Source organism: Balaenoptera physalus (assembly GCF_965194825.1).
Source record: "Balaenoptera physalus genome assembly, chromosome: 8".
NCBI lineage: Eukaryota > Metazoa > Chordata > Mammalia > Artiodactyla > Balaenopteridae > Balaenoptera > Balaenoptera physalus.
Window position 1 is genome coordinate 64,783,579 of NC_138887.1, and position 22,605 is coordinate 64,806,183.

The 22,605-nt window shown below is 37.6% G+C and overlaps 1 long non-coding RNA gene across 1 annotated transcript in view; it reads left to right on the forward strand.

Moving 5' to 3' along the window:
- LOC309665601 overlaps window positions 1-21,151 on the forward strand; it is a 30,104-nt gene extending 8,953 nt beyond the window's left edge. The window contains exon 3 of the long non-coding RNA XR_014266563.1: window positions 10,541-21,151. This is a non-coding gene — a long non-coding RNA (uncharacterized lncRNA). The remainder of the gene's footprint in view (window positions 1-10,540) is intronic.
- Window positions 21,152-22,605: the final 1,454 nt, after the last annotated feature.

Genomic DNA, 22,605 nt, shown 5'->3' on the forward strand with positions numbered 1-22,605 from the left:
ATTCAACCCATAACAGTCAGATTCTCAAGATGGGTAGAAGGAGCTCTTCCTAATTGTACACTGAGCCCTGAAAATTCTGATCTGCTCTTCACATATTTCTTAAAAATGGACACATTTCTTCCCCTGCCTGCCCCAATCCCTAAGGGAGTATCCTGGCTTGGGAAGTCACGGTTACCAGTGAAAATGTGTGATATCTTTCAGGGGGTATTTGGGCAAAGCAGGAACCACTGGTCTTGGGGAATGTTTTAATAACCTAGACAATAAATATTTAATATGCTATTAAAGTAAGATTTTTTTCTGTATATCAACTACATGTAGATGAAAAGCTGAAAATAATCTTCCTTTTATGGCTTCAGAACAAAGTGGAAAATTTACATGCAATGGCCATGGGACGGATTTATTTCCATAAAATGGCATTCTCTGCAGTTTCAATTTCATGCAAAGAATTCTAAGGGTTTCGAAATGCTACTCAACGGAGCCCTGCTTATTTGATGTGCAGTGAAGGAAACAGTTGTGAATTCTGGCTTAGTTTCCAATCTAAAAGGATTTAAGGAAAAGTGGTGTTTTCAGCTCTAAGGCTTAAAACTTAACCATATTCTAGAATTAGATCAAACAGAAGACATAAATTAAGATTTTTCTATAGATTATATGGAGCCAGATTCAAAAGTTGATGTTAATTGAGACCATTTCACAGAGATTCTAGTGTACATTTTTAATGAGGTGGACATGAGTAATTATCTTATTAAGTAGTATTGGGACCTTTCACAAACAGCTCGGATGTCAGAAGGGGGCCTAAATGCCTGTGTTCATCTATGCTCTTCCCATATCAACCTAGTGGAAACCCAGATTTGGAATTCAGCCCCTTCCCAGGTTTCCACAGGAATACCAATGACTTCAAGTATATATTTGGATACTGTACACACTGAAGATCCAGGGATCACCAGGAGCTCTGAGCACAGCGTTCTGCCAGGCCCTTTCCTCCTACTCTCTTTTCTTGCTTTCTCCTTTTTATGTTTTCTCCACCCTCCCCGCTGTCCCCAAGCCACACCATCCCTTCAGTAACAATGCCAATTCCTCCTCTCAGTTTATGCACAGCATGAATTACAGCATATCAAATTATTACCTCAAGTAAACATAGTGCTTTCCCTAAGAACAAACAGGAGAACAAACTTTTCTCTAGCCCATTACACATTGACCATGGGTAACTTACTTAACCTCTCTAAATCTAACGGAATACAGTGAAAATCGCCCCATAAGGTGAATTTGGCACATGCCCGGCACTGACTTCCATCCTCTAATCAGCCCTTTCTTAATCAGGAAAAGCTAAAGTTTATTTGGGTGGGAAGAAAAAAAAGAGTGACACCAGAAGAGGAAATAGTAAACAATCTCAAACCATTTGGGGAAAGCCGGGAAAGGAAAATAGATCTCTGAATCCCAAATATTCTCTTGGCCCAAACTGGCCAGTTAAATAGGAAACTTTAAAACCCCAAACTTCAGCAGGCCCTGGGTAGTGCGGATTGCACACTTGGACCCTGGAACTTCCTGCATTTCATTAATCATGCAATAAAATGACTTTATATTTTACACAACTGAAATTTTAGACCTCACTTATCATATTATGGTGGGGCTTTATGTGAATATGGAATTTTTTTAGGCCTAATATATTTTATTAAACTCTCAAAATAACTACTGCATTTAACAGTAGAAAAGAAAAAAAAACCAGACACTTCTGAAGAAAGTAAAGGGTTTAACAAATTGGTAACAAGAGTTGGGACTCCTGGGCTTCCCTGGTGGCGCAGTGGTTGAGAATCTGCCTGCCAATGCAGGGGACACGGGTTCGAGCCCTGGTCTGGGAAGATCCCACATGCCGCGGAGCAACCAGGCCCGTGAGCCACAACTACTGAGCCTGCGCGTCTGGAGCCTGTGCTCCGCAACAGGAGAGGCCGCGATAGTGAGAGGCCCTCGCAGCACGATGAAGAGTGGCCCTCGCTCTCTGCAACTAGAGAAAGCCCTCGCACAGAAACGAAGAAGACTCAACACAGCCAAAAATTAATTAATTAATTAATTAATTAATTAAAAAAAAAAAAGAGTTGGGACTCCTACCAGTTCTTCTGATGACAACTAGACTAATTCTTCCTGGACAGCATGCTTCCTTCCCCAGGAGACTTCATCAAGACTAGATAACAGAAAATTATTTTTCCTCCAAAACAGTCATTTGGAACGATACTCAGTTAATTATCTCATGTTTCACCTGGCCTGTGTCCGTATGTTTTAGAAACTTTGTGGGTCCATGCCTTCCTATTGGTGGCATCCAATTGCAAGCTGGGTCTAAAGCAATCTGGCAATATGGTGAAGTCAATGAAACAAGCAGTCATTTCAGTTAAGTAAATAGGATGGGTGATTCTATGTCAGAACCACCCCCCCCCCAGTGAAATTTTCATTCCCTACTGGTATAAAGAATTTTGCAATAACGTCAAGGTTGAAAGTGAGGAAAAGCTGGTTCTGTAGTGACTTATAGGCTAAGATGTATAATAGTAATAATAACAGTGAGAAGAAGAATAGCAAGAGATTCCATTTATTGAGTGCTTACTTTATTCCAGGTACTGTGCAAAACACATTGTAATTTAATCTTAATGAGAAACAATTTTATAAATCTATTTTTGTCTTTTTCACTAGAAAGGAAGAATTTTGCATTGATGATACAATAGCTAACATTTCCAAGAAAACTCTAGGCTTTGATGCGTACTCCCTGATCAAATAGGTAGATGTGAACAATTATGACTAAAACTTCCAGTATTGCTGTCATATAGAAGAACAAGACCACAAGAAATGACCATGATATCTGATTTAGTATTTGTGTCTTAAACAGATGTTGCAACATCTGTTTTCTCCATTCATCTACTCTGCAGGTGTAAGTTAATGTTTCTTACGTATTGGCTATTTCTCACATGACAGAAAATACTCATATACTTTACGGAAAAACCTCATTCAAAGCCAGGAGCAAGTTTCACCATGATACTCTAGTGTAATTTGCCTATGTTTATGGCATTGCTTTCTCCCTGCTCTCACAAGTACCTTCAACCTGTCTTCTAGACAAGTAGAGATACTGGAGCAGTTTCAGTCTTAAAGTTCCTGTAGCATAATTCTTTAATGAGGACTTCTGTATTTAACCCCCAAACCATGTAGTCTGTTGGTACGATCAGAAGAAGGATTTGGAAATCAGAACAAAAATAGTGGCCATCAAGTGATAGACTATATGTTGGCATTTTGATGATAGGCAGACTGGGTTTGAATCTGCCTTCTGCCGTTTATTAACTGCGTGACCTGAGATGTTTTACCTGTCTTCTCTAAGCTTTAATTTTTTCATCTTTAAAATGAAGATAAGAACAGTGTCTGTCTCATAGGGTCAGTGTGAAGGTTCAGGGAGATAAGGTACATAGATGTGTTAACATAGTGCCTGGCACATAATAAGAGCCTAGTAAACACTGCTTATTATAATCACTCCTCTCTCTGCCACTTTGTGCAAATTTGGCCAAGTCATTCAACCTCCCTAACCTCTGATGCTATAAGGAAATAGATTAAACTAGATGTCCTCTAAAATCTTTTTCCACTCTAATTTTCTATGGGTCGAAATCATTCTGCACATTCATAGGAAATATAGTTAGCACTCTCCAAATACTCAATATGTTCCTCTACATTTCTCAGCATTGTACTTGAGTTGAGACCTCATAACCAGTTCTGGCCAATGGAAATATGAGCATAAATGATGTCCAAGGCTTCTCTGGGTCCAAGGCAGTTATGAGCATGTGTGAATTCTTGCATTCCTGTTGTTGCAATATGGAAGCAGCTGGATCTCTGAGATACCACTACAGAAAATTTCCTGGCCTGCACTTGACTGTGACAAGAGTAAGAAATAATTCTTTGTTGTGTTAAGTAAATGAGATTTTAAAGTTTGACTGTTAAAGCAGCTAGCAGGTACTTGCCCTGACTTATATAGTACTCAAAGTTCTCCACACCCTATATCTTAAAATTGTTATGTAGGTAAAACTTTTTAAAAATAAGGCACACTATTCCTGGGGAGGGGGTGGAGTGGGGGGGAGAAGAAAGGAAATGTAATTAAAGATCAACATGTGGCCTGAGAGGCATGCATGAAAAACATGAAGAGGCCAAGAAGCTAAATAGGGCATTGTTTTAAGTGTAGCTCCAGGCTTTTTTGGCATTTACTAGATGACACCCTTTTTCCCATTAGCTTGGTTTATTTCAATTAGGTTTATTTCACTGTATAGGTAGGATGGCTCTGACTCTTAAGTTAGAAATTCCTGAGTTTGTTTTTACAACACCTTAACATTTCTCCTGGTTTTCACTGGGCACTGCAAAATTCTTAAAGCATAATTAATTTTACTAAAATTACACTAATTATAAGAAGAAAAACATTTCACACCAGAGGTAAAATGGAAAGGCACACGATATCTGGTGGCCCTACCTCACAAGATTGTTGTGAAGACTAAAGTAGATACCAGAGGTTGAAAATTATTAACTGTTACACAACAAAGTGAGGTGGGTGGTGTGATGATAGAATGAGAGGTGTATTGCAAAGACACTAGAACTTATGAAGGAGGCTGGATATCTGATATGGGAAACCTATATTTTTAAAGAGAAGACACTTGTGAAAGTCAAAACACGAAGCATGGTTAGAGATCTACACAGGAACTTTAATAAGAGCCTAACTTCATTCTACAGAGTATACCTCATTTCACTAACTATTCTCTTCTTTTAAAGAGAAAGCTACTAAACTTTATATTTGAAAAAATAATAACACCTTCTTCAGAATAATCAAAATTATAAGAGCAGTGAGAATGGCCTTTCTAAGCAGCTACATATTTACACATCTCTGGATAGTTTAGGGAAACTGGGATTCTTTGAGAGTTTGCATTCATATTTCCTTAACAAAGAAAATAGCATTGGTAGGCACACATCAATGTCATTTTATTAATAAAGATTGATTTAAATGTGAATTTCAAAAGTAAATAAATACCAGTGATTCAGCTCTCCATGTCATTTATCAAGATGGATTTATCCAAGCCATTTGTGATTTGGATGGAATGTTGGAACAGGGACCACTGTTCCATAACAAACAAGATAGATGAAAATCTCAGAGGATGACTGTTGACCTAATACAAACAAAATATCTCCTAGTTGCACTGGTTGTTGCCAAGTCTCAGTGGAGTGCTAAGAATAAATACAGCACAAGTGCGGAAAGGGGTCTGCTTGACTTTCTGTTTGTGATTGTGCAAGTGGATGAGCGATAGAACTGTGAGCTGATCTCTGCCACTGCATGGAAGCCACTGGATCATTGACGTCAGTGCTCAGAATGCGGTGTGCTGTGAAAGCAGTAGTCCCTCACAAGATAAAAGGGAAAAGTCAACAATATGACCTGAATAAGAGAACGAAGCTTGAGGCAATACGTCAGGTCATTGAGGCAGGAATAATACTTCACTGTACCAACAGTTACCATCCAGTGAGACCCTGCTTGGACTCTGATAGAGTGGGTTTTCCCAAAAGGGAATTGGTGGATGGTCTGAAGAAGCACTTAGCAGCATCCCATTCATCTTAGAAGAGCAATGATCCATGTATTCTCCGAGACTTTGAGCTAGGTACATTGTGTAATTTACAGGAGACCTGCTTCTCCAAAGTCTGGCCAGCAGTGGCCGGTTCATCTCATATTCAAGCTGTATATAAAGAGGCAAAAATTCAGGTTGAATAGTTGTCAGTGACTCTAGATTAGATGTAACTAACTTGCCAAAATGGCCTCACCACATGGATATACTAAACAGCTTTTTTGCTCCTCACCCAGTGTCTAGCAATCAGTGAAGGGGTCACTGCCAATAGGGATAGAGAACAGGGAATGGGAGTGAGAAGACCTGGAGAAGGGAGAGAGTGGGTGAAGAACCATGGGGGCAGCTCTGATCCCTGCTTTTCAATAATTTGGCCTTCTGCTGACCACAAATTCTCTGAGTGCAGACAGGGAAGACTTGTTAGCAAACTGGACATGCATCTCGCTGACACACACACACACACACACACACACACACCCCTGAGGAACATTTTAAATACATCTCAGTTCCATCTTAAAAAATTCAATCTTTTCAAGCCAGAAAAAAAGATTCTCAATGTAGCCTAAGACCCCAAATCTGTTCAATATCAAGTTTGATCATATTGCCTGATACCTTGATATGAAATATAAGATGGTTGGATGGGGCTCGGTGACATTCTTATTTTATTCAGCACATGTACAATTTTGTTGTTCACTATTGCTTCTTGACGCCATAGATTTCTTCCAGGTTTAATTTCCTTCTTGCTGAATTAGATCAATCAGTAGTTCAAAAGCAAAGAGCTATGTGTAGTAAAAATTACTTTTTAGATGTCTGGGATGTTTCTATTTTAATTCTTCAATGGTAGGCTAAGTAGTTAAGAGTTTTAGGTAAAAGCTGATTTTTTACTCAGCACTTTAGAGATGTTTCTTTGTTTTGTGGCATCCACTGATACTGAACAGAATTGTTTTGTCAGTCTAAATATCATTCCTTTATAAGCAATATGATTTTTCTCTTGATCAGCATTTAAGGTTTTCTTTTTGCCTATTCTGCAACAGCTCCTTCTCCATGAGCTCCTTCAGACTCTGGCTTTTGACCTATCTTAAATCATGGAAACTACTTAGCCATGATCAATTTTTTTAATATCTTCTTTTCCTTTATTCTTTATATTCTCTTTCTGGCACTCCACTAAGACATATGACAGATTCTCAAACACTGTATCTCTTTCATGTTCTCTGTTTCTTGATGTTTCTGTGTTGCATTCAGAGTGATTTTCTCAGGTCTGTCTTTCAATTCATTAATTTCTTCTTCAATGAGTGTAGTCTACAGTTAATACATTATTAACTTTTCTTGTAGCAGTTTTATCAAAATATAATTCACATACCACACAATTCACTCATTTAAAGTGTACAATTCAATGGTTTTTAGTATATTCTCAGAGCTGTGTGAACATCAGCACAATAAATTTTAGAATATTTTCATCACTCCAAAAGAAACCATGTTCTCTTTAGGTATCACTTCCCAAACACTCCCAGCCCTAGATAACCACTGATTTACTTCTGTCTGTATGGATTTGCCTATTCTGGACATTTCATATCAATCAAACAATACGTGGTCTTTTGTTTATGGCTTCTTTCGTTTAATATATTTTCAAGATTCATCTCTGTTGTTGCATGTGTCAGTACTTTATTCCTTTTTATTGCCAAATAATATTCCATTGTGTGGCTATACCACTTATTATTTATCCATTCATCAGTTGATGGGCATTTGGGCTATTTCTATTCTTTGGATATTATGAAGAATGCTGCTCTGATCTTTCATGGACAACATTTTTTGGTGGACATATGTTTTCTTGGCTGTAGGAATGGAGTTGATGGGTCATAGGGTGACTGTATGTTTACCTTTTGAGGAATTTCCAGGTTGTTTTCCAAAGCGTACAATTTTACATTCCTAACAGCAGTGTATGGGGGTTCTAATTTCTCCACATTCTCTCCAATACTTACTCTTCATGAATTTGTGTCATCCTTGCACAGGGGCAATGCTAATCTTCTCTGTATCATTCCAACTTTAGTATATGTGCCTCCCAAGCAAGAACTTACTCATATTTTTATTATATATATATATATATGAAGTGGTATCCCATTATGTATGGTTTTGATTTACCATTTGTATATCCTTTTTAGAGACATGTCTATTTAGACCCTTTGTGATTTTTAAAATTAGATTATTTGTATTTTTATTTTTGAGTTGTAAGAGTCCTTTATGTATTCTAAATGCAAGTCCCTTATTAGATTTATGATTTGCAAATATTTTCTCCAATTCAGTGGGCTGTCTTTTCACTTTTTTGATTATGTTTCTTGCAACACAGAAGTTTTAGTTTTGATAAAGTCCAATTAGTCTATTTTTTTCTTTTGTTCCTTGTACTTTTGTTTTTATATTTCAAAAACCATTGCCAAATCCAAGGTTACAGATCTATGCCCACATTTTCTTCTAAGAGTGTTATATTTTTAGCTCTTATATTTAGGTCTATGATGCACTTTTACTTAATTTTTGTATATGATGTGAAGTATAGGTCCAACTTCATTTTTTTTTTTTTTTTGCATGCAGATATTCAGTTGCCCCAGTATCATTTATTGAAAAGACTATTCTTTCCCCCATTTAATTTTTTTTGGTACCGACTATAAATGGAGGGTTTATTTCTGGACTCTTAATTCTACTCCATTGATCTATATGTCTGTCCTTATGCCACTGCCACACGGTCTTGATTATTGTAGCTTTACAGTAAGTTTTGAAATTGGGAAGTGTAAGTCCTTCAACTTACAACTTTGTTCTTCTTTTCCAAGATTATTTTGACTCTTCTAGTTTTCTCAAATCTCCATATGAATTTTATGATCAGCTTGTCAATTTTTGCAAAGAAACCAAGTGTAAGGTTGATAGGGATTACATCGAATCTGTAGATCGATTGGGGGAGTATTGCCATTTTACCAACATTGTCTTCTGACACATGCACATAAAATGTCTTTGCATTTATTTTCGTCTTCATTAATTATTTTTAACAATGCTTTACAGATAGCAGAGTATAAGTTTTACACTTCTTTTGTAAAATTTATTGTATTTTATTATTTTTTAAGCTATTGTAAATAAATTTCTTAATTTCATTTTAAGATTATTCATTGCTAGTGTATAGAATTACAATTAATCCTTTTAAATGAGGTATAGTTGATTTATAATGTTATATTAGTTTCAGGTGTACAACATGGTGATTTAAAATTTTCATAGATTATACTCCATTTAAAGTTATTATAAAATATTGGCTATATTCCCTCTGCTGTACAATATATCCTTATAGTTTATTTTATACATAGTAGTTTGTACCTATTAATCCCCTACCCCTATCTACAATTGACTTTTGTATATTATTATTATACAAGGTAATATTATAACCTGTAATCTTTCTGAACTTATCACTTCTAATAGTTTTTAGTGGATTGCTTAGGATTTTCTAAATACAAGATCATGTCATCTGTGAACAGAAACAGTTTTACTTCTTCCTTTCCAATCTTGAAGCCTTTTATTTCATTTTCTTGGTTAAATGCACTGGCTAGAATCCCCAGCACAATGTATACTAGAAGTGATGAGAGCAGACATCTTTGTCTTGTTCCTGACTTTAGGGGAAAAGTCTTCAGTCTTTCATCAATAAGTGTGATATTAGCTGTGGACTTTTCTCTGATGCCCTTTGTTGGATTGAGAAAGTTCCCTTCTATTTCTAATTTTTAAAGTGCCTTTATCATGAAAGGGTATTGGATTATGTGAAATGGGTTTGCTGTATCTACTAAGATGATCATGTGGTACTTTGTTCTTTATTAATATTACATATTACATTAATTAATTTTCAGATGTAAAAACCAACTTTGCATTAATCCCACTTGGTCAAGGTACATAATCCTTTTAATATGTTGTCAGATTTGGTTTGCTGTATCTTGTTGAGGACTTGCATCTATATTCAAAAGAGATATTAGTCCATAGTTTTCCTTTCTTCTGATGTCTTTTTCTGGATTTGGTATCAGCATAAAAGTGGTCTCATAAAATGAGCTGAACTTGTTCACTCCTCTTCTATTTTTGGAAGAGTTTATAAAGAATTGGCATTAATTCTTTAAATGTTTGGTTAAATTCACCAGTAAAACTGTCCAGGCCTGGACTTTTCTTTGTGTATAGTTTTTTTGGTTACCAACTAAATTTATTTATTTATTTATTTTTTGTTACAGGTTTATTAAGATTTTGTATTTCTTACTGCGTCAGTTTTGGTAGTTTGTGCCTTTGTAGGAATTGGTCCATTTAATCTAACTTATCTAATTTACTGGCATATAATTGTCCATATTATTTCCTTTTAATCCTTTTTTGTTTCTGTAAAGTTGGTAGTGATGTCCCAACTTTCATTTCTGATTTTAATAAATTGAGTCCTCTCTCCTTCCCTTGGTCAATCGAGGCTAATTTTTGCCAATTTTGTTCATATATCAAAGAACCAATTTTTTATTTCATTGATTTTTCTCTATTGTTTTCCTATTCTCTATTTCATTAATTTCTGCTGTAATCTTTATCACCAAATGAGAAGGAAAGCATAAGCTTTCTTTCTTTTTTAACTTTTTATTTTATATTGGAGCATAGGTGATTAACAATGTTGTGTTAGTTTCAGGTATACAGCAAAATGATTCAGTTATACATATACATGTATCTATTCTTTTTCAAATTCTTTTCCCATTTAGGTTGTTACATAATATTGAACAGAGTTCCCTGTGCTATACAGTAGGTCCTTGTTGGTTATCCATTTTAGGGAGTTTGGGATTGACATGACAAGCTATCTTTTTTGTAATCCAGTCTTATTAATGAAAATAAGCAAAGCCCCGAACTTGTACTATAGGAAACTAATTATTGCTTCAAACCATCCCTAGACCTTCAAGCACCCACTGCAGAGGCTGGTTTATGTGTATAGGAGTCTGGAATCCAAAGGCTGGGAGGAAGAGAGAAAAAATGTCACCCTTTGACAGTGCTCCTCATCAAAATCATCACATAATACAATAAGGCAGTCTTCTGCAGAGGTAGGACCTCCACCCTTCCTCTCTCTCTAAAGTAAGTTTGTAAATGCTTCACTAATCAGGCTAAATTCATTTCATCTGCTCCTACCCAGTGTCAGTGGAGTCTTTAAAAGATTTTGTCTACCAAATAAGCTTTATATACCTTAAACAATAAACAGTTTGTTCTGCCCATATTATCACTATTTTTTGGTCAATGTTAATCCAGATTTCAAATGATTTATTAGCAGTAAAGCTTATGATAGTATTATAAAATCACAAAAATTACAAAATCACTGTGACCTGAGAAACTTTTGCAACCTCTGGATTATCTATTTTCATTCCCCGCCCCCAGTCTTATTAAGGATAACTGCATGGGTTTTATTAAACTTTCTGAAATATTAAAAAGAGCTCCAAGAACCGTTCTAACCTCATGAGCCTCAAATTGGTAACTGATAGATGAAGGTGTCTCTAAAATCACACCAATAGAATAAAACTGTATTTTACTGGTAAATACATGCTCCATGGTGATACCATTATGGTGATATAATACCTCCTGCTCTTGATCACATTTCCCAAATATATTTTTCTAGAGGTAGAGAAGGAGCAAAAGGTGCAATTAACTTGTTGTGTCACGTTTGGGGAACACTTCATTTATTCTACAAAAATTGATTGAGCATATACTGTGGCATATACTGTGTGCCAGACATGAGTGAACAAAACAAAGAAATCCTGACTAATATTCTAAAATCTAAATGCTTAATATAATATCAGATAATGGTAAGTGCCGAGAAGAAACATAAAAGAGGGGATTCACAGTGTCAGGGAGTGAGGTATACTATTTTGAAAAGGATAGTCAGGAAAGCCCTCGGACATGAGACATTTAAGTAGAGATCTGAATAAAGAGAGAGCCATATAAGTAATTGGAGAGAGTTCCAGGCAGAGGGTTCCAGCAGGTGTAAAGGCGAGAGCATGTATGGCATTCTAGATAGGAGTCTGCATCTTTTAAGTTTTAGTCTTTTGAATTTGACTCTCAGATAACAGTTAACTTATAATATTAACTTTGTGAGCTTACAAAGCCAAGACCCATGTTGAGGCATTTGTCAGTGACTTGACCCAGATGCAGACACCCCATTAGGCCTAAGAGAAAGAGCCTCCTATTATTTTAAAACAACATTTGTACTACAGTAAGTTGCAAGATTGGACCTGAAGGACAGAATCAGATACTCTATTTTGTTAAGGTATTTTGGGAAAAACTTGTGATGTCATATCTGTTAGGAAATTTATAAGACATCATTTTTTTCTGAGTGATGAGGCCAAAAGTGAATTGTACTTTCTTCTTTGCATATATTCTATATTATTTACATTTTTATTGAGCACTTTTTTAGTAATCAGGAAAAACATCAAAGCCTTTTTCATATTCATTTAAAAAATGAGTTATAAAACAATACTATATGTAGCAAAATCCCACTTTACATAAAAATATAGAACATGTGTAACTGTGTGTTTCTACATTTATAAATGTTTTTTGTAGGTTTTTTTCTGGGGGGGTGGGAGAAGGTTGGTGTCTATGTAGGTTTATTTGTATATAAAAAGAAAAATATTTAGAAGAGCAGAGACCAAAATGTTAATAGCAGTTATACCTGAGTGGTTGAATTTTGGGTGGTTTTTAAAAATCATCTTCAGTATCACATTTTAAACTTTTTATTGAAGCATAACATGCATAAAGAAAAGGTGTAAAACATAAATGTATAGGTCACCTAATTATCACATATAACTACCATTGTAATCATCAACCAGGTAAAGTAATAAAACCTGCTAGCACCCCAAAAACCCCTTATGCCCCCTCATTCCATCCCTTATACCTTGACTTCCTGCATTAAAGTTTAATTTTAACTGGCTTTGATAGTAGATAAATGGAGTCATATAATATGTACAGCCTAGGGTTTAGCCTCTTTCCCAGTGCCTCTTTTTGTCAATTAGTCTTTTGGGGGTTGAAGCCAGCAGAATTGTCCCAATTCTTTTCCATAATATTGGCACAAATTACTTTCAAATAACTTTACTTTTTGTCAAGCATTCACACAGATACACATTTCAGTGAATCTAAACAAGTATTCCTGAAACAAGTATTCCTGTCATCATTATCCTCATTTTTTGAGGTGAGAAAATAGAGATGAGGTAAGTTGCCTATAGTCTCACAGCAAATTGTGGGTGGAGATAGAATAGGATTCCAGGCTCCTATCTCTGAGTATAAACCCCTTACAACAGCTAGAGAAGAATACAGCCTGATTCTCTAAGGAATACTGTGACACCCAACAAATTCCCCTTTTAATTTAGAAAACATGATTTTCCGACATGGCTAAGGGGGAAAACATCTTGTGAAATCTTCCTTGATCTGTACTGAACAAAGAAGAGAAGAGTTTGGCTAACCTTAGCATCTGGGTGAGTATGTCCCTAGCCTCCTCTTGCCCAAGGAGTGCAGTACACAGAACATCTCACAATCTCCTACCCTTGCTAACTTCCTGTCCTTCCTTCCTTCCCTCCCTCTCTCCTTTCTTTCTTCTTTCTTCCACCAAATGCTTATTGAAAGTCTACTATACACCACCCATTATTCTTGGTACTTATGATCCAGCAGTAAATAAAACAGACATGGTCCCAGCTTGCTTGAAATTTACAGACTAGCAAACTAGGGTCATTTGTAAACAAAAAAAATCCCAAGTGTGATAAGTATTAAACACTTGTGCAGTGAACCTGGCCCAAATTAAGAGATAAATATTTGATCAATGAATCAATGTTCAAATGAATGAACAAATGAAGAGATGAATTGACTGACCTTTAAGATGTTATTACTCTGAGATTCTTACCATAACAGGATAATTAGAATTTTTTTCTGATTCCGATTTTCTATTCCTATATTACTACAAGTGAAAAATGTTGACGAAGAATTAAACTAAATCTGTCAGTCAAAAAACTTCATAAGAAAATCAATTAACTAGCTCAAAATCATTTCTGTACTTTCAGAAAAAAAGAAAGCAGCTGCCTGATGATATTTTTAATTGAATTCAAAAGCTATTACCTATGAGAACCTTTAATTTATTCTTACTCAGTCAATCGAAAACAATTTAAGCAAAGCAGAATCTGTTTTCTTCTAAGTTGCAACTGAGCTGAGAGCTGTCATGCCAAGTTTCACCCAGTGTGAATTTCAGGAGCTGAATGATAAACACCAGTAAAAGAAACCCTTCCCTACAATGCCAGCAGGACTGCTTTAACCGAGTTTACGCTACTAGGCAACAATCTAAGAAAACCAATATTCTGCTGTTAATTACCCATCTAAAAGGCTAGAGAGGAAATTACAGAAAGAAGCAATCTTCATAATAATTCCCCCATTACCCCATCCTGAATCATCTCTTACCCATGAAAGGGTGAATATAGTAAGTATTTTCAGAGAATCTCAATTCTCATTGAAGTGAGGATTAGAGAGATTGCCCTCCTAAAGAAATGGGTTTAGCAATTCTATGCAAAGGCCTTACCCCCACAGAGTATTTACAAATGTAATGGGTGAAAGTGACAGAGGGAAGGCTCTGGAGGCTGAAGTTGCGGGAGCCACAAAACTCAAATTGATGTCAATACTGTCAGCCACATTGCAGCCTAGTCTCTACTGGTTCATCCGTTCATTCAACACATGTGAACAAGACAGAAAAGCTTAGAGTCTAATGTGGGAGTCAGATGAGAAATAGGTACACAAACAAACAAGATTGCCAAACATAATTGTGCCCTGAAGAATACTTCCAAGGTGATGTGATAGAGAGTAACTTGAGAAGACTTATTTAATAAGGTGGTTAAGAAAGGCCTTTCAGAGCATTCTTCTAAGAGTTTTACATATTACAAATGTTCTCTGTGTTCTTTTTAAATAGGGCCTAACCATGCTCCTGTCACATTAGCTGATGTAGACTCCCAACAACTGTAAGCTTACTGTCTCTTCCAGCCAACTCATCATGAGTCTGTGGAAGGAAGGGAACGGGGGAATGTCTTAAAACAATGGCTGGAATTAGCCAATACCAGAATACAAGGGGAAAACTCACTTCTTCCTTTACAACCATGGGGTAGGCAAGAAATTCCTTAGAATGGCTAAAAAAGCAAGAATACTAAAGAAAAAATTGAAAAGTTGGATTATTTTCAAAATTTGAAGCTTTTGTTCTTAGAAAGACACCGTTTAAGAAATTAAAAAGCAGGCCACAAACTGGGAGAAAATATCCAATATATATCAAAAATATTATGTGTGTGTATATCCAATATATATGTGTATAAACACGTTATGCATGCATATATAAACGTAACATATAGAACATATGTGTGTATCATATGTCGTATATATCTGAAAAAGGACATGTCGTATAGAGCATATAATGAACCCTTAAATATCAATAATAAGACGACAAACAACCCAAATTTTAAATGCACAAAAGATTTAAACGGGAACTTCGCAAAAGAGGATACGCAAATGGCCAATAGCACTCGAAAAGATGTTCAACACCATTAGTCATCAGAGAAGTACAAATTAAAACCACAATGAAAGGGACTTCCCTGGTGGTGCAGTGGTTAAGAATCCGCCTGCCAATGCAGGGGACATGGGTTCGATCCCTGGTCCAGGAAGATCCCACATGCCGCGAAGCAACTAAGCCTGTGCACCACAACTACTGAGCCTGTGCTCTAGAGCCCGTGCTCCGCAACAAGAGAAGCCACCACAATGAGAAGCCTGCCCACCGCTTGCTGCAACTAGAGAAAGCCCGCAGGCAGCAACAAAGACCCAATGCAGCCAAAAATAAATAAATAAAATAAAACCACAATGTGATTCTCCTTGTCACCCACTGGAATAGCTAAGATGAAAAAGAGTAACCATATCAACTGTTGGTGAGGATGTGGAAAAGTGAACTCATACACTGCTGGAGTACACACAAACTTGTATACAATGTTCATAAAAGCTTTATTTCAAATAGCTAATAACTAGGAACAGTCTTACTGCCCATCACAGATGAATGGATAAACGAGCTGTGTTGTATCCATACAGTGGAATACTACTCAGCAATAAAATGAACTACTAATACATACAATAACATGGATGACTCTGAAAAACATGTTGAGTAAGTCAGGCACAAAAGTACACGCTGTATGATACCATTTATATGAGATTCTAGAAAAAAGGAAATTTAATCTATAGCAATAAAGAGCAGATTAGTGGTTGCCTGGGGCCAGGGGTCAGAGCAGACTGACTGCAAAAGAGCATGAGGGAAATTTTGGGAGTGATGGAAATGTTCTATATCTTAATCGTGGTTGTGGTCAAAACTCTAAGAATGTACCCTTAAAAGGATCACATTTTATTGTATGTGAATAACAGTAAAGTTGACTTTGACTCAATAAAGTTGATTTTTAAAATGGGTTCTTTCAAAAAGTGATCTTAGTGTTTGCTCATAGCACTGGTGGAGGCATGTCATGCATTAGATCAATTCACAAAGTTTGTGGTTGGAAATCTAGGCAGATATGGAGCCAACATAACAACCATAGCCCCAAAATATTCACTGACATGGTTTTACCAAATTTACCGTACCAGTCTTTTTTTTAAATAAATTTATTTATTTATGGCTGCATTGGATCTTCATTGCAGTGCACGGGCTTCTCATTGTGGTGGCTTCTCTTGTTGCAGAGCATGGACTCTAGGCGCATGGGTTTCAGTAGTTGTGGCACATGGCCTCAGTAGTTGTGGCTCGTGGGCTCTAGAGAGCAGGCTCAGTAGTTGTGGCACACAGGCTTAGTTGCTCCGCGGCGTGTGGGATCTTCCCCAACCAGGGATCGAACCCGTGTCCCCCGCATTGGCAGATGGATTCTTAACCACTGTGCCACCAGGGAAGTCCTACCTTACCAGTCTTGAAAGATGCTCTGTGAAGAAGTCTCTGTAGTCCAGTAAATTGTAGAAAGACTAATATTCTATAGATTCACATTATAACAATACCATAAATATGGTTCTGAAAGTCCTAGATAAGTTTTTATTTATGCCAGCCCTTCTTATTTTATCAAGGAATATCTACTGGAACACAATTTGGGAAATGCTAAATTCATTGATCAATATCAATCTGGAGGGAAGTTTCTTGGAGATTTTAATCATCAATATGTATTTTAAATCTCGAAAGAGTGTTTTAGTATGTAGCATTTTCCACATGTATTTGAGCGTGGTACTCTATTTTCAGCTGCATCTTGCAAAATTGGTATTCTATTTTCTTCCAAAAACAGTTTTCTAGGGTTCTTCCAAAGAGCTTGGTCCTTGCCTCTATCTTCCTTATAAGCAACTTAGCCAAATGGCAAATACGGGATTGTCAAATTTTCAGATGACACAAACCAGTTTTCTTTTTAAAGATAGTCAATACTACAGAATTTGAATTCACTGAGATCTGGATAGGCAAGATTGATGAAATTAAAAAAAAAAAACTGTCGAGTTTGAAAAATCAATTAAGTGTATACATGTTTTATGGGGGACAGAGGGAAGCAGACTTTGGAGTTTTAGTTGGCAATAAACTCAACCAAAAGTATAATGTTGTGTCATCAAATGCTAATTCAACCTTAGTCTACACAATTAAGAGAATGGTGTTAAGAATAAGAGAACCATTGTAGGTGAGTACCACTGTAGATCTATAAGATGGTGAAAGAACCAGGAATGTCAAAGGAAGAGTGTCCAAATTCTGGGGAAAAGAATACACAGGCAGAATGGTAATTGCCTCCAAATATGGGGAGAAATTTCATGGAAAGTCACTCAAGCATCTTGATTGCCAGCTTCTAGACCTACTTTTTTTTTTTTTTTTAATTTTTATTTATTATTTATTTATGGCTGTGTTGGGTCTTCGTTTCCGTGCGAGGGCTTTCTCTAGTTGCGGCAGGTGGGGGCCACTCTTCATCGCGGTGCGCGGGCCTCTCATTATCGCGGCCTCTTGTTGCGGAGCACAGGCTCCAGACGCGCAGGATCAGTAATTGTGGCTCACGGGCCTAGTCGCTCCGCAGCATGTGGGATCTTCCCAGACCAGGGCTCGAACCCGTGTCCTCTGATTGCAGGCAGATTCTCAACCACTGCGCCACCAGGGAAGCTCTAGACCTATTTTTAAAAGCTCTGATTGTACCTAACCAGGACTATCTTAATCAGAATGGAAATTTGTCCACAAAATCCACAGGACATGGGAGGATCAGGTTCAGAAAAGATGGAGGGCGCTCTGGGATGGGGCAGCCAGAAGCCCCGCCAGGGTTACACCCAGAAGAAATCCGGTCCTCACACCTGTGCCCCTAGCAGTAATGATGGATAAGCAGCACCTGCCCCTGTGTTCTTGCAGCTGCAGCCTCACTCAAGATTCAAAACCCCATTACAGAACATTCAATGAGCCGGACCAGCATCCTGTGCCTAGCCCTGGCTGGATTTATTTTGAGATATTGCAGAGAACAGAACTAGCGGCTATGAGATGGTTGTTGGTCCCAGACAATGTCAGAATGCCTCTGCTTAGAAAAGGAGTTTATACTAACTGAACTCTTGCCAAAGATTCTTTCTCAATGTGGGAAAGGCAGCAATTACTCAGACTCATTCAGTGAGAATTTTAAAAGTGATAATGGGCAAACAAGAGTGCAATGAACATTAGAGGTCATCTACAACAACTCTTGACCTTTACCAACATGGAAACTCATCTAGAGAGATCAAATGACTTTTCTGAGGGGCTCTCAGTGAGTATCAAAAGAAATGAACACAGGATCCCCATGACTTCAACCCACCCTTCTTTGTTATAAAATACTGCCTCCTTTTTCAACCGAACCATCTCAGTTAGTGACAGAATTGTAAAATTTACTGAGATCAAAATATTGTTGTGTCGAAATATCCACTCGTTGTTGTTAACAGAACTAATGTGAACACAGGAAAGTGTGATCATGTGGGGAAGGGAGAGGAGGTTAAGGAGGGAGGTGGGGACCAGATGAAAAATTCATTCAAACCTAACGGAATTTATTTTTCTGATGCGACCTCTAATTTACCAACATGTTCTTGGTTTTGATGCTAACCTTTTCCATTAATTAAAGTTTGACTGTTTAAGGAAGAACAATGCCTTTGACTACAAACAAGACTTCAGGAAAATGTCACTGTGAAGGCAAATTACTTTTCATCTGCTTAATAAACTTTTTGACTGATGAAAAGTCAGTACTTCACCAGTTCTTCTTGCAGGTGTTGTTTGTCTGTTACGTCTCCTATGTCATCTGGAAACAACAGTTTAAACACTACTTTAATGAGAAAAATCGCCCATGGCTGGTCTGGTTCTGCCTTAAATGGATTTGTAGCTGATCAGTGACTGATAAGATGTTTGCTTTAAACATTTTTTGATGGACAAATCCATTATTTGTTGCCAATTTTTCCAAGGTCCATGGAGAAATTAGCTTTAATTATTCCTTTGGTTGCAGGAACATAGCAAATCTTTTCTTAAGAAAGAAGGGCAAACACTACTAGTCATTGGTTTTCAGCAATTCTTTCATAAATCAAAATATTGAAACTAGTGAATCAAACACTTAGACAGGTTTCTCTGAAGGACAGAGTATATTAATTCTTCCTCCTCAATACAGAAGCAGAAGAAAAGTAAGAGTTTCCTTAAATATCGTGTCAAAATATCAAGTTAAAAAGTGGATACCTCAGACATTCAGAGATTTCATGTATACATCTAGTAACACTGTGGCCTCCCACTTCCTTTCAAATGATGTAGGGTATAGATTCTCTAACTGCTACCATCCTGAAACATAGTGTCCACTAGCAGACAAGGAAGTAGCATAACCAGAAGCACTCATTTGAAAGAAACTCAAAAGAAAAATCAGAAAGAAGAAAAAAGGACATTAACAGGGAAAAAGAGGCCCCAAAACTGGAACGAACCCTTCATCACTATTCCTATTTTCTCCATACAATTTCTGGGTTTGCTCTCTAATAGCAACTTAACAGTCCTCTATTGCGTTACTCATCATCTCCAGTGGAGACACTCCTTCCTCTCAGAGTATGAATCCTACCATTTGGCAGATTCTAGACATGGTCAGTGACAGCCTGTGACCACCCCATAATACCACGGGTCAGAAGGACTATCATGGCTGTGTCTTAGCCAGATTAGTTTTCTTAGAGTGGAGCTCACACTGGCAAGGTTCCATTCAGACTTGTAAGCAACCGATTTCTTTCTCACTCGAATTTCTCATTAATTCACCTTGAGATCTTGGTCATGACCTCCCTTTACATTTGCAATGTTTCAAGAGGAAATGCTCACACTGAACTAACTCTGGGAACCATGTGGGAGGAACACTGCACAGCACTTTTCAAAATAATATCATGGCAGGCTTCCCAACTCACAGCCACAATATCCTGTGGAATCAACAAAACTATTTAAAAAGCCAGCAACCTCTTCGAATCAGAACAATTCTGTGGAGGCTCAAGGCAGCAAAGATTTTATTCCTAGACTCTAGAATACTGGTCTTCTTATATCACGACCCAGATAGATCTGAAGCAAAAGTTTCATCCCCCACCATTTCTCTTATCACAAGCATGCTTTTTTTCTTTATTCGATTTCATTTTAATGCTGGTTATGACCCACTAAACTGATTTCATGACCCACTGATTGGTCATGACCCACAGTCTAAAAAGCACTGTTCTAGAACGTGGAGAACTTCTCTCCTTATCTGGAGTCATTTCAAATGGCCATGTTTTTAAGATTCTAAAGCAATGCTGCACATTAGATATACTCTATAAAAATTAAGATGGCTGGGTACCCCAGCTAGAGATTCTGATTCAACTGGTACCAAGCATCAGTCATTTGTAAAAGCTCTCCGGGTGATTTTAATGTGTGGCCAGGCTCAGGACCCATTGCTCTGGTCTAGAGCAGCTAATAAGAAAACGTATAAGTTCCTTTATTGCAGTATACTTTTTAAAAGAATCTCTTCTTATAAAGTTATTTTACATAATATGAATTAGCCAGTCAATAGGGTGTGTATCAGTTTGCCACATTTGGTACAGGATGGTCTTTAAAGCACTTTACAATCTCTCTTTTTCCACTTGAGCAGCAGAATTCCTAAAGGCCAGGAGGCCTGACCACTTGGCCTCTTGCCTTGGACACAGCATCACAGCAGGAGTGGGTTATTATAGAGCCGCCTCGGTCTGTGTGACCTTTTCCCTACTGAGCTTTATTTCCCTGAACAGAAACTAGATGCCTGAGGATGACGCATGGAAAGTGACTGCAGCTCCACAGCGGTGACCCTTCACCTACTAAACTTCCTTTGTTGACTTCACTGCCAGGCGCGGGCAGCTCAGGCTGTGAGTGTGGGACCGACCTTTCACCCAGTTAGCCTGCCAGCAAGAGGCCCAGCATCGGCTTAGCCTCTATAGGATGGGCTAGGTGTTTTCCTCCAAACACGATGTTGATGAAAACTGTGCATGGCAGAGTAACTTTATTTTTAAACAAGAAATGAATTTATGAATTCATGCCCTAGCAAAGGAAAATGATCCCTTTGCTCCAATACACAGTACATTCTGAGGTGCCCATCTGTTGAAAGCAGAGGTGGGAGAACCCTACCGTGGAAGGGGTGAAAGAAAGAGCAAAGTGTCCTTTTTGGATTCAGCACTGACTACGGAAACACAGCGAGGCCCTTCACCGACCAAGAACATAACATAACCAGGTTGCTCAAACTCAGCATTGTCAAATCCTCAAGTTTATTTTCAAAAGGGAAGGACTGAAGGGGAAAGGAGTATGTGTCTGTGTGATTACTGTTAAAGCTAAACGTGGTCTAATTTCCGCTCTGGCAAAGTCTAACCTATACCCTACATATAAGAGGACACCAGAAAAAAAAATCAGTGTCCTTGAAGAAACAAGCTGTTGAGCTTCCAGCATGTTTTGGGGTTTTTTTTCCCTCAAATTCAGTTTCACACAGTTGTCTGGTTTGGACCAAGAGGACAAACAGGCATTCTTAGTTCTAAAAGGTCAGAAAGGCTCATGTGAAAAAAATCTTAAAATTGCCAAGCCCCAGAATAGCATGGCAAAGATTTCCGTTTAAACTGAGATTTAGAAAACTCATATTTCCTACTATCTATGTGACTTAGGTGACTTAATGTCCCCTCTGCCTCAGTGTTTCCTCTGCAAGTGAAAGTGCTGGATTAAACGAATGCTTTTCATATTTGTCTTTGACAGTCTAACTAAAGGACAGTTCTTCCAAATGGAAAGGGAAGGGTAGAGGCAGGGAGGCTGAAACATGGAGGCCGTTTGGATCCCTAGCCCAGGAATAACAAGGGGTTGTATCTCTCAAACCTGATTCACTGCTTCTCTCATCTCCGGAGTGCTGTGTTGGAAAGAATCCTGAGGCCAAACCAGACCAAATAGGAAAGAATGTTATGATCTATAATTGGTGGTGTCAGCTACAGTTGGAGAGGGAGGGACTCACTACTTGCACAATATGTACTTGCTTAAGTTGGTATTTTCAAACAAACAGGAAATTTTAGTATAACATCTGGGTATGTCTTTTTACTGCTAAGCACATAGCATTGCAATGCTGTACTAATGCATTGTGTACACTAATAGGCCAGTACACATGAATTGATTGAATTAATCAGGTAGTAAGGAATTATTGTGTAAATGACAAAATTTTCCCATTTTTAAATGGATATCCAGTGGGGTGTTTATACAGTGTTGACCATCCTCTACACTGGGATAAGCAAAGAAATGACAAAAGGAAGTGACCTCTAAAATTTGTCTTCCAGATGACCTGATGCCTGATTGTGTCCTTTTATTATCTGGAACACCACTAAAAGGTTGTCTAAGGCAGCCAGTCAGTGCTACACAAACCGAGGCTGGACCTTGGCAAAACTTGGAGTTTTCCAAGTAAGAGATTTCTTTCTATTTGGACTCGGTTAG